Raw genomic sequence first — 13,835 nt, forward strand, 5'->3', positions numbered from 1 at the left:
ATTTGACCGGGCGAGGTGGCGCAATGGTTAGCACACTGGACTCGCATTCGGGAGGACGACGGTTCAATCGCGCGTCCGGCCATTCTGATTTAGGTTTACCGTGATTTTCCTAAATCGCTTCAGGCAAATGCCGGGATGGTTCCTTTGAAAGGGCACGGCACTTCCTTCCCCATCCTTCCCTAATCCGATGAGACCAATGACCTCGCTGTTTGGTCTCTTCCATTAAATCAGTCCAATCCAGTTCTGAATTTGGAACTATTATCTGTTTTGTGGTTCGTTATTCCGCTGTATCCCAGGGCGACACTTGTCGTTAATACAGGTATTTGGTTGTCCACCAAAGTTGCCTCTGCATCTGTTGGTTATTCCGGAATGCATCTACAATGGATATGGGCACCCTTCACACAGCACATCTTGCTTGATCTCTGACATGAGCGCCACACGCTCTGGGCTCCCACAGTGTGCCCACAATAAAGTACGATGATATCGCGTTTCTTGACCATGCCAAGCTCGAATGTAACACTGACTGCCAGAGCATGATCTGACGACTTCCCAATCACACGCCACGCCGAACCGTAGCGGAATCGCAATATATATGGGTGTACTTGTTGACCGTGAATTTCTTGATGCAATAATTTACCAACAGCCGTATGTATGGTACAAATTTATTTTCTTTTATGAACTTCTTTGTGCTACCAGTTTCGACATTACGTTGATGCCATCTTCAGGCCCCACTCGTCATAGTCGTAAAATCGCTATACACGGAAGGAGCCATATAACTGGATCCGTGAATCAAATCGTCCTGCAACAGCTCATCCCAACGAGCGAGGTGGCGCAGTGGCTAGCACACTGGACCCGCATTCGGGAGGACGACGGTTCAATCTCGCGTCCGGCCATCCTGATTTAGGTTTTCCGTGATTTCCCTAAATCGCTTCAGGCAAATGCCGGGATGGTTCCTTTGAAAGGGCACGGCCGACTTCCTTCCCCGTACTTCTCTATTCCGATGAGACCGATGACCTCGCTGTCTGGTCTCCTTTCCCAAAACAACCCAACTCAACCAACCCAGGCTCATCCATAATGGATCAACGAAGATTGATCGTGAATGTCTTAGCATAGCAAACGGAATGTAGCTACAGACCTCATAACAATGAAAACGGTCAGAGCAGAGGCTGTTTCAGCGATTTTTCTATTGCGCTCAGTACTATCAAAGTTTTATCACTCAGAAGGAAGTGGATCTGCGCATGTTTGTGAGAAATGAAGGAGCAGCAGAACTTCACACCTTTGGTAAGGATCAGCGGGCGATAGTTGCTACTTAAATGTTTACAAAGTTAACTGACAACCAAACCGTAACCAAAAAGTGGTCTTACGTTCACATTTACACGATTACTCTGCTGTTTACAATAAATATTTCGCAGTGGTCTTCGTAGAACCACTTACAGACTATTGCTCGCCCATTCCATTCGTGAACAGCACTTGGTAAAAATGAACGCCTAAGTCTTTGCACGCGAGATCTAATTTCTCTCATTTTATTGCGATGGTCATTTCTCACTATGTACAATGGAGAGATGGTGATCACAGTTTCGTGGAAATATCTCACAGCAACGAAAAACGCCTTTGTTTTAATAACTGCCACCCCAGCTCGCTTGTCATGTCCGTGACATTCTCTTCTCTATTTCGCGGTAGTACAAAACGAGCCGCACTTCTCTGAACTTTTTCGATATCCTCCGTCTGTCCTATCTGGTAAAAAAACGCTACAGTATAGCGACGCTTCAGATAGAACACGACGGACAAGGGTAGTGATGTCGGTCTCTTTAGCAGGTTTGTTAGATTTTCTAAGTGTTCTGCCAGTAAAACGCTGTCTGTTCACTTCCCCCGAAACGTATCTGTATGTTACTTGAAATGTAGTCGCAGTTGCGAATATGAACAACCGTCAGCTGCAGAATTGAATGACGTCAACGAAAACTTATGCCAGAGCGGGACTCGAACCCAGGTATTCGTCTTATTGCGAGCGGTCGCCTTACCATTATTAGGCTGTGCGCGCGCGACTCACGGCCATACCCAAGTATGCTTCCTTGTCCGAAGGAACATTAAATCATCATTCGGAGTAACACAGGCACTACAATATCATACTTATCTGCCGACGCCGGGCAAGCGTCTTTCATGGAAAACGTCTCGCCTGTATTGGAATATACACAGTGGATGTACGAGTACAGGATGTAGACAAATGGTTGACGTCATATTGAAGTCTTGGTCTGGTCGTGAATCATGCTTGGACAGCCTGATGGTAAGGTGACCGCTCGCGATAAGCGGAAATGCGGGTTCGAGCCCCGGTCCGGCACAAATTTTCTTTCTCGTCTTTTCATTACGCAGCTGATGGTAGTTCATATTCACAACTGCGAACACTTTTTATGTATTTCATACCGGCTGTAGTCGTCGCAGTGCCTCTTCCTTTGGACATGCATGCATGTTCGAAGGAAATTTTCATCGTAATTCGGAATAACACAGGCACTGAAATATTCTTATCAATGTGATCGTTTCAGTTTAAGTTGTTTTTAATTGTAACTGAGTTGAAAACGTTTAAATTTGTATTATTCATCAAGTCACCGAAATTTACTGGAATTTTGTAGTAATCATGCGAGGTTTTATTGCAACGCGGCAGGCAGGAAATCACAAATCCAGTCGCACAACTAAGACGCTCCTCCACGCGCACACGATTAGATTAGAAGCCGCTTGTGAGGAACGGCGTCCGGAAATCTAGAACTATGCCGTGAACTTGAGATCCCCCTGGCGATAGCACTCATCACTTGGCGTGACTAAAGAACCAGATGTGTTTCACGACACCGCTATTTTCCGAATCCGCGCTGGTTACGTATTAACAGTTCGTTTTCTTCGAAGTATTTCGTAATGTTGGAACACAGAACGTGTTCAAAACTCAAGTGCAGAACGCAAGAGCGAAGTTAGTAGTGTAAACAAAGGTGGGTTAGATCTTGAACAGCTATTTGAGAGACTATTACAGGTGGCAAAAAACACAAGCATTGCAGCGAGTAACGAAAATGAAATTACGACATTAGCCGCAATCGGGCACTGAAATAAATTTAATGGTGACAAGCGAAAATTTGTGCCGAATCGGGACTCGAAGACCGATTTCCTGCTTTACGCGAGTGGTCGCCAACCCGAAGCCTAAAAACTACATACGTAGCCCATTACCCTCATTGCTTGCAACCTCAGGCTGATTCCTGCACGATATCGGACAAAGAGCGCATCTGCAGCAAATGATCATTAACTACCGCAATGCCCATTATTTACATTACTGGCCATTGAAGTTGCTACACCAAGAAGAAATGCAGATGATAAACGGGTATTCATTGGACAAATATACTAGAACTGACATCTCATTACATTTTCACTCAATTTGGGTGCATAGATCCTGAGAAATCAGTACGCAGAACAACCATCTCTGGCCGTATGACGGCCTTGATACGCCTAGGCATTGAGTCTAACAGAGCTTGGATGGCGTGTACAGATACAGCTGCCCATGCAGCTTCAACACGATACCACAGTTCATCAAGAGTAGTGACTGGCGTATTGTGACGAGCCAGTTGCTCGGCCACCATTGACCAGACGTTTTCAATTCGTGAGAGATCTGGAGAATGTGCTGGCCTGCGCAGCAGTCGATCATTTTCTGTATCCAGAAAGGCCCCTACAGGACCTGCAACATACGGTCGTGAATTATCCTGCTGAAATGTAGCGTCTCGCAGGGATCGAATGAAGGGTAGAGCCACGGGTCGTAACACATCTGAAATGTAACGTCCACTGTTTAAAGTGCCGTCAGTGTGAACAAGAGGTGACCGATACGTGTAACCAATGGCACCCCATACCATCACGCCGGGTGATACGCCAGTATGGCGATGACGAATACACGCTTCCAATGTACGTTTACGGTGATGTCGCCAAACACGGATGCATGCGTCATGATGATGTAAACAGAGCATGGATTCATCCGAAAAAATTACGTTTTGCCATTCGTGCACCCAGGGTCGTCGTTGAGTACACCATCGCAGGCGCTCCTGTCTGTGATGCAGCGTCAAGGGTAAACGCAGCCATGGTCTCCGAGCTGATAGGCCATGCTGCTGCAAACGTCGTCGAACTGTTCGTGCAGGTGGTTGTTGTCTTGCAAACGTCCCCATCTGTTCACTCAGGGATCGAAACGTGGCTGCACGATCCTTACAGCCATGTCGATAAGATGCCTGTCATCTCGACTGCTAGTGATACGAGGCCGTTGGGATCCAGCACGGCGTTCCGTATTACCCTCCTACACCCACCGATTCCATATTGTGCTAACAGTCATTGGATTTCGACCAACACGAGCAGCAATGTCGCGATACGATAAACAGTAATCGCGATACGCTACATCCGACCTTTATCAAAGTCGGAAACGTGATGTTACGCATTTCTCCTCCGTACAGGAGGCATCTCAACAACGTTTGAGCAGGCAACGCCGGTCAACTACTGTTTGTGTAAGAGAAATCGGTTGGACTCTTTCCTCACGTCAGCACGTTGTAGGTGTCGCCACTGGCGCCAACCTTGTGTGAATGCTGTGAAAAGCTAATGATTTGCATATCACACCATCTTCTTCCTGTTGGTTAAATTTCGCGTCTGTAGCACGTCATCTTCGTGGTGTAGCAATTTTAGTGGCCAGTAGTGTACATGCGTGGTGTCTGTTCTCTCTGACGTTCCCGAAAGAACAGGCACCACACAAATAAATATTGTCGTGGATGTCGCAGCAGAGGTGGCAGCCTCCTTATGCCGCCCGATGCGTCATTGCAGCCGCCTATTGCTCACGTTTTGCACAAGCCTGCGCGAGAGTGGCTGAAAGTCTTCGACTCGGGAACTAAAAGGCTCTCCTCTGTCTCGTCCTAGCCGGCATTGTCGTCGTAGGGTGCTCGAGTACGTCTGAATACTCGAGAGCGCAGTGACAGAACGAACCCACGCGGTCAGAGGTCCAAGAGAGGACAGATCCACTACAGCTCGTGAGTCAGCGTAATTGACCGACGCCGCTGTAAGAGCCGACAGCGACGCACCAAGGGCAGCCCCGGAGTACGGCGGTCGCCAAGGCCGCTCGTTTCCCTTTCGGCGAGCGTAAAACGTGGGAGCGCCGCCCGCCTCCCAGCCTGTTCTCCAGTGATGGTGGCGCCGCGCGCCGGGGGACACGTACGCCACACGGCACGTGAAAGCGTTGGTCGACGAGGAGCTGTTCGATTTTGTGGCGTCTCAGACTGGAGTTTAACGTTCCACTAAGAGCTCCAACAAGCGTGAGATCAGATTTTTGCCTGGTGGAGAGGAACGTGGCCAGTGAGGAGCAGTATGGGTTTTACGTCACAAGAGAAACTTGTAAAGAGGCGCCGTATTGGACTAAGTGAAACGGAGTTGAACTCGGTACTTGGTGATTTTCATATTACAGCGTACGTGCTGCTTCAAAGCACCAGCTCACTGATGACGCGTTGAAAACGTTTCATTCGGTTAAGTTTCTTGTAATAAAATGGCGGGAAACAAGATATTGGTTCTTAAGTGCTACTCGTATTTAATATTTTGAACTAATATTTTGAACCTTAGAAGAAAGATTAAGGAAAGGTAAACCTACGTTCCTTAGAGAAAGCTTTTGACAATGTTGACTGGAATACTCTGTTTCAAATTCTAAAGGTAGCAGGGGTAAAATACAGGGATCGAAAGGCAATTTACAATTTGTATAGCAACCAGATGGCAGTTATAAAAGTCGAGGGGCATGAAAGGGAAGCAGTGGTTGGGAAGGGATTGAGACGGGGTTGTAGCCTCTCCCCGAAGTTATACAATCTGTATATTGAGCAAGCAATAAAGGAAACAAAAAAAATTCGGAGTAGGTATTAAAATCCATGGAGAAGAAATAAAAACTTTGATGTTCGCCGATGACATTGTAATTCTATCAGAGACAGTAAAGGACTTGGAAGAGCAGTTCAACGGAATGGACAGTGTCTTGACAGGAGGATGTAAGATGAACATCAACAAAAGCAAAACGAGGATAATGGAATGTAGTCGAATTAAGTCGGGTGATGCTGAGGGAATTGGATTAGGAAATTAGACACTTAAAGTAGTAAAGGAGTTTTGCTATTCGTGGAGCAAAATAACTGATGATTGTCGAAGTAGAGAGGATGTAAAATGTAGACTGGTAATGGCAAGGAAAGCGTTTCTGAAGAAGAGAAATTTGTTAACATCGAGTATAGATTTAAGTGTCAGGAAGTCATTTCTGAAAGTATTTGTATGGAGTGTAGCCATGTATGGAAGTGAAACATGGACGGTAAATAGTTTGGACAAGAAGAGAATAGAAACTTTCGAAATGTGGTGCTACAGAATAATGCTGAAGATTAGATGGGTAGATCACATAACTAATGACGAAGTATTGAATAGGATTGGGGAGAAGAGAAGTTTGTGGCACAACTTGACCAGAAGAAGGGATCGGTTGGTAGGACATGTTCTGAGACATCAAGGGATCACCAATTTAGTATTGGAGGGCAGCGTGGAGGGTAAAAATCGTAGGGGGAGACCAAGAGATGAATACACTAAGCAGATTCAGAAGGATGTAGGTTGCAGTAGGTACTGGCAGATGAAGAAGCTTGCACAGGATAGGGTAGCATGGAGAGCTGCATCAAACCAGTCTCAGGACTGAAGACCACAACAACATTTTGAAGAATCAGCCTCAGTTGCGCAAATTTTCTGGTCTTTACCAGGTTTTGGCTAAATTAATCTAGCCTTCTTCAGAAGCGTAAAATTACTATAACATGCCAGAGTGACAACGTAGTTGCCGCTGCCAACCGACCGCGTGATAAAGAGAAGCCGGGCATGGACTACAGTTAAGTAGTTTTAATTCGACATGGTACCACGGTACTATAGGTTTTAATTTTAATGTTGACTGTGCCTTACTCTGGCATGTTATATTAATTTTATGCTTCTGAAGAAGGCTAGATTAATTTAGCCGAAACCTGGTAAAGACCTGAAAATTTGCGCAACTGAGGATGATTCTTCAAAATATTAGTCTATCACAGTTGCAGACGGGTTTTCAATATGCTAAAAATTCTTATACTTGTCGTACTTGATTCCTTTTGTATTATAATTTGTGTGCTATGAAAGTAAGGCATTTCAGTGCTGCAGTGCAATGATCATTTAACAAAAGTGCGTCGCTAGTGGTGCAATTTGCTACAATTAGTAAAATCAAGACTGTGTTACAGTCTTAAAGCATTTGTACAAATTGTATAACATAGATACTGATTGCATGTTGAAACTGTAGGGTAATTGACAGAGTCGTGACTAATGAAGGTCAACATCGTAGGTTCATGTCTATCTACTTCCATACGTTTTCTAGAAGATCCTGGGAGTTAATAATCAATTTAATAGAAGCATGGTGTGTAGTATCGATGTTATTTATCATAAATAAGAGTTTATCTGCCCAAGACAGAGTTTGCTCGATTCTGTGAACGTGCCAGGGAACATGAACTAATGAAAGTTGTTTCAATATCTGGGCGTAACGTTGCGAAGCGATATGAAATGGAACAAGCATGTGAAGATTGCGGTAGAGAAGGTGAATGGTCGACTCCGAGCACTTTGGGGACCGCATTCTGGCTCTGGGGTGCCGAGAGGCCACTGGCATGGGCTTCGATTGGCCACCATATTCTCCGGATCGGAACACATGCGACTCCTTTTTGTGGGGCTATATTAAAGACAAGGTGTACAGCAATAACCCCAAAACCATTGCTGAGCTGGAAACAGCCATTCAGGAGGTCATCGACAGCATCGATGTTCCGACACTTCAGCGGGTCATGCAGAATTTCGCTATTCGTCTGCGCCACATCATCGCCTATGATGGAAGGCATATCGAAGATATCATAAACCAAATCCGAATATATGTAGTGGCGTTAACGTGTTGAGTGAAGTGTGTGCACGCCGTACTTTACAACCAATTTACTTTTTTTCATACGGCTCAATAAGTGTCACACTGTACCATTAGTGCAGCTGGTTCTAAGTAGCTTGTCCAGTCGAGCAGCAGCGATTCGTTTCTGGCAGGAAAGGCGAGTGGAGTGGACTGCAGAAGAAGCAGAAATCACTGCAAGTTGAGTTGATTGTTTTGTGTAGCACCCACAAATTAACCGCGCCGTCTCACAGCATTCTCGACGTCAGGGATGCAAGCCTAGAATTGAAGCTCTCTAAATGTCAGTCATGATCAACTAGGTGGTCGTCTTTTGTGGACCGGGCGAGAGTTCCAACACGAGGGGAACAACTCACCTTGCTCGGCGGTATCAAGGTCGTGGCTCCCCGGCCGCGCACTCGTAACCACGTGGAGGCGACACTGGCTGCGTGTGGCCTGGGAAACACACAAGGGCACGGCGAGATAAGGAAGAGAGACGAGGCTGAGATAAGAGAACAGCACAGGGGTCCCGCGTGTTTCCAGAGACGCGCGGAATCTGCGGGGTCGAGCGCAGAAGACCTACACTACCGGTGTCTCGTGGAAAGTACTACTGGGCATTCACGACGGCTTGAACACTGCTGGGGGCACTTTTAATGAGAATTCTGAATGTTTGTGGAGGAACGGCAGCCCGTTATTCTTCAAGAGCCAAAACCACAGAAGATGGATGTCACGTCAAGGAAGCTATGGATGCTAGGAAACACCGAGAACCTAAACTGGTGTCGTCGGACATCCGCCCCGAACAAATTCAACGAACAGTATAGAACAAAATGAGATGACTAAAAAAAAAGAAATGAAATGATCGTACGGCATTGTTGGTCAGGAGGCCCCATACTGGGAAGTTCGGCCGCCGTATTGCAAGTCCTTTTTAGTTGACGCCACTTCAGCGACTTGCGAGTCAATGATGATGAAATGAAGATGAAGAACACCCAACACGCAGTCATCACGAGGCAGAGAAAATCCCTGACCCCGCCGGGAATCGAACCCGGGACCCCGTGCGCGGAAGGCGAGAACGTTATCGCAAGACCACGAGCTGCGGACATCACAAAAACAAAAAAAAAGGGGGGGGGGGATTGGAAAGGTAGTAAACTACGCAGGTCGAGAAGCGAGGATCGGCTCAGCTGTGAACAGTTCGAAAATGTACACGGTGTCCCACTTCTCTCGACCACTCAGAGTAACGTTTTGCCCAGTAGCAGTACAAGGAGTATATCAAGGGAAAGATATTTACCAGGGGATTGCCCTTCTTGTTACTTTTTTCGTTACGAAGACATGAAAAGAGGTACCATTTTGTTCGGTAATCCACTTTCTCTCCTCAGCACCTATTCAAAAGGCTATCACTGGGTACGATTCACGTAAGCATACATTAGCAGACCTGACTTTGATTCTCCTGTCTCAGCACACGCTCCAAGTACCGGGGGAATCCATAACCTGTAAACTTGCTGGAGCTGACAGTCCGATGATTGCGGTTACTGTTCTCCTGACTTACATCCCCAAGAGTAGCATTCTCACCTCCTCTGTGTTGGTGAAAACTGTACTGACCCAAACCTTCAAATGAGGTCGACTGACAATTACAGTTGAGCATTTCTAAAAAAATTTCCGCTGTCTGAATATTTGCCTTTGAGCACATTTAATTTTCATTTTTATTATTCTTGTGTCTTAATACCAGGTATACTTCTTGTGTATGAGGAAATGGCAACATCTGTTCAATTTTGTATTGTTACCTAGGAAATGATGCGAGTACTTAGGTCCTCATAATTCACAACCCTTTAGTCCACAGAATGCGGCTGCAGTCCTGTTAATCTCGAACACTGAGGTGTTCCAATGAAACACAACCGTTTGACGGAGAACAGAAGCACTAACAGAGCCAGCGACTAGCAAAAGCGCGGAACCGCGTGAAGGCGTCAGAGCGTGGCCTCTCTCAGGGAAAAGCCGGCAGCGTGTAGAGAGCGTGTGGTTTGTACTCACCTGGACTAGTCTGCCAGCTGAGGCCGCCGATGAACATCTTCCTGTAACACACCGAAAACGGAAAATCAGACATTTAAATACTTTCTTCGCTAAAACTCATTTTACATATACCTGAAAAATAAAAGATCAAAAGCGGTTTTCATATTACTCTTTCACGAACAAATTTTTCCTTGACCGATCCCGAAAGTCAGAGTTAGATCTCCTGGATCCCGAGGAAAAAATCCTAGGATTTTCGAAGTTCAACTTTTATTTGTGGAAGAAATATGTCAGTTTGCTAAATATGAAAAACGTATAACAGTTCAGTATCAAAATGTATTTATACTCTATGACAACGAAAAACTTGACATTGTGATGTATCACACACAAATTTTCAACATAATATTTTAGGAGGGCTTTGACATACGACGTAGCAATATTTTTATATTCTAAGAAATTTACGGAGACGATCTGTTATTCACCAACAACTACAAATGATGTACAGACCAAAGTTATTATAAAGGAGTGCAGCAAAGTTTTAGAACTGTGCCTGCAATGCGCAATGGAGCACAGTTACTTACTTCAAACCTATTTGGACAGAGATAATGGTAACTTGATTTGATTTTCGCAAAATACATGCATTGTGCCAGCCATAAGCAAATGGTTCAAATGGCTCTGAGAACTGTGGGACTTAACTTCTGAGGTCATCAGTCCCCTAGAACTTAGAACTGCTTAAACCTAACTAACCTAATGATATCACATACATCCATGCTCGAGGCAGGATTCGAACGTGCGATCGTAGTGGTCGCGCGGTTCCAGAATATAGCGCCTAGAACCGCTCGGCCACACCGGCCGGCTCATAAGCAAATGTTACCTCACTCAATTGCTCTCAGCCTTCAGTACATCCAGCCGATTGACGCAGTCTTCAGCTTCTGAGGTTTCCTGTTAATTGCAGCACCAGACGAAGCCATGACAGCTCTCAAACCTGGGTGTTAATTTATTGGAACATTTCTGTGCCGCCGGCCTGTGTGGCCAAGTGGTTCTAGGCGCTGCAGTCTGGAACCGCGCGACAATTACGGTCGCAGGTTCGAATCCTGCCTCGGGCATCAATGTGTGTGATGTCCTTAGGTTAGTTAGGTTTAAGTAGTTCTAAGTTCTAGGGGACTGATGACCTCAGAAGTTAAGTCCCATAGTGCTCAGAGCCATTTTTTTTTTTTTTAACTTCTGTGCCAGCGACCAGGAAAGAGTCTCGTTTGACTGTAAATTATTAAAATTCTTCGATATAATTTTGCCAAATGACAACCTATGCAACCTGTGAAGAGAAGTAAAAAACTTCCCAACACGTTCTTCCAGGAAAGAAGTAGATAATAGGTTTGACAAGCAACAAACTTATCTAAGAACGAAACTGACTACATTTTATCCAACAATAAAGAATCTGTACAAAATGTGATGGTCCTATAACACACTGTCGAAATGGAAGTGATTATGGATTTGTACAATCCAGTATAACAATAAATACGAAGATAGAAATATACAGGCTCTCGGGCATGGAGTAAAAAATCTGGATTATGAGAATTCGTTTAAGGTCAGGGAGCTATAACACCAATAGCAGCTTAAATTTAGCACAAATTCAGCTTTTTAGAAAATGAATGTTAAATATAGACGAGAGGAGGCAATTATTTCACAATAAACAGCAAAAGGTGTTTGCTGGTATGAAAAGCGAGGAAAAAATAACTATAATGAAACGAGTTAGCTATTACACGGAACACGAGTATTTCAAGCAACAAATAATTGGAAGGTGACAGCATACGGTGAATTGCACAAAAATATTTGTAAAAGCTTCCTTGAATATGTAGAGATACTATAAACAATCGGTAAGGAAATCAGAAAACAGTATGCTGCTTGATATTTTATTTTAGTATAAAAGTTTATTTCGGCTTTATTGCCTTCAGCAGTACATTTACAACCAATCGCATTTCTTTTTAATGTACGTACTATGTAATTTATAAATCTTTTTTTTACATTTGATGTTGTGCTCACGTTCTGACGTTGTAGATAGAAAGCCGGCCGAAGTGGCCGTGCGGTTAAAGGCGCTGCAGTCTGGAACCGCAAGACCGCTACGGTCGCAGGTTCGAATCCTGCCTCGGGCATGGATGTTTGTGATGCCCTTAGGTTAGTTAGGTTTAACTAGTTCTAAGTTCTAGGGGACTAATGACCTCAGCAGTTGAGTCCCATAGTGCTCAGAGCCATTTGAACCATTTGTAGATAGAAATCGACTCCGAGTAAACCATTATTGCTGTCTGTAGTTGTTGGTTGTAATAATTTTTTCAGCGACGTTTTAGAGTTGTTCAATAATTTGCTGTTGCACTTGTATTATATAACGTTTTTTTACTGTCTAATAGTTGTAGAAATTCAAGTTTGAGAGATATTTGTTTACTCAAAGATATTTATGTTGTTCTGGGTCGTGTATCTATGGAACTGATATTGATGTGTCTGTAATCTCTGGTCTTTTGGTTATCCGTTATCCTTATACAAAATTTCAATAAAATTTTCTAAAAACTGTGTGTGGCTGAAGTCGGTTTGTACATTTAGTATATATTACTGATGTGTTTGTAATCTACTGTTTGGTTGTCCGCTATCAAGAACTGGTTGGTTGGTTTGGGGAGTAAAGGGACTAAATTGCTGGGTTATCAGTCGGTCAAGAACAGGTAGTGCACAAAGGAGCGAAAAACATAGTCTACAACTGGTCTATGCACACCGTGTCACAGTAGTTTGAAACGCGAAACGAGGTTCCAAACTAAGTTTGGATCAATGAAATTTTGGCAAGTTATTTGACTCGTACCGTCCTAGGTATCTTCTCAAAGGAAAGTCTTGTTTTCGTAATCATTCCATGGATGTACAGATAACGCCTGAAGACTTTGGATTTCTCGTGACCTGTACGGCCGCACTAGTTCTGCTTGGTAGATTATCTGCACTCACGTGTAAGGAGCGCGCTTTCGCCGGATTTATGATGTGTGGAAACCTACCGACATATTGCATCACCGAGACATTTTTCACTTTTCATGGCGTTGAGCCGTTGATTCTATCTTGCCTGAGACATCGTAACAGCGCGCCGGATGTCTGGTTTCGTGAACAAGTCGTATTACTATATACGGAGAAAAACATAAAATGTTATGGGAGACTTAAGGAAGTCTGCGAGGCGTGTCCGTGTACCAGATACAACTAACAATACACATCAGCTTAATTTGACCAAGACTGCCCTCAAACTGAAAGTCTTACTTGTGTTTAGGGGCGCACGGGCAGTGTTCCTAAGCACCCATGCAGCGTGATTCCTCGCAGATGGCCGTAATTACGTCACGGACCGGCTAAACAGACCCTACTTTATGGCCTGCGTTACAACTCACAGGCTGCGCAATACTTCGTAATCGAACGCAGCAGTTCCCCTCGGCCCGTATCCTTGCGGACGAACATTTGTGGACTGCACGCTGTGGTCCGTTGAATAACTTAGTGAGCTGGTATCGGTGATTTCTGTTCTATCTGGAGGCGAAATCCTGTTCTCTAGTAACAGCGTTTCAGTGTCCCTGCAGATTTGTGGCATCTCCATTTTCGGCCACATGTTGTTACGCAAAACGTTTCCACCCTTCTGAACATAATTAAGAACTATTTATTGTGTTTGGCTGTAAACCTTATGCCATTTATTCTAACGCTGTCTGGATTAGGGAGCTATCAAAATAGCACAACATTCAACATCTACGCCGGCCGAAGTGGCCGTGCGGTTAAAGGTGCTGCAGTCTGGAACCGCAAGACCGCTACGGTCGCAGGTTCGAATCCTGCCTCGGGCATGGATGTTTGTGATGTCCTTAGGTTAGTTAGGTTCAACTAGTTCTAAGTTCTAGGGGACTAATGA

General features: G+C 44.7%; 1 long non-coding RNA gene across 1 annotated transcript in view; it reads right to left on the reverse strand.

Moving 5' to 3' along the window:
• Positions 1 to 13,835, reverse strand: part of LOC124801623 — a 521,303-nt gene that overhangs the window by 414,845 nt on the left and 92,623 nt on the right. The window contains exon 2 of the long non-coding RNA XR_007017112.1: positions 9,953 to 9,993. This is a non-coding gene — a long non-coding RNA (uncharacterized LOC124801623). The remainder of the gene's footprint in view (positions 1 to 9,952; positions 9,994 to 13,835) is intronic.

This window comes from Schistocerca piceifrons, chromosome 1 (assembly GCF_021461385.2).
Source record: "Schistocerca piceifrons isolate TAMUIC-IGC-003096 chromosome 1, iqSchPice1.1, whole genome shotgun sequence".
Lineage (NCBI taxonomy): Eukaryota > Metazoa > Arthropoda > Insecta > Orthoptera > Acrididae > Schistocerca > Schistocerca piceifrons.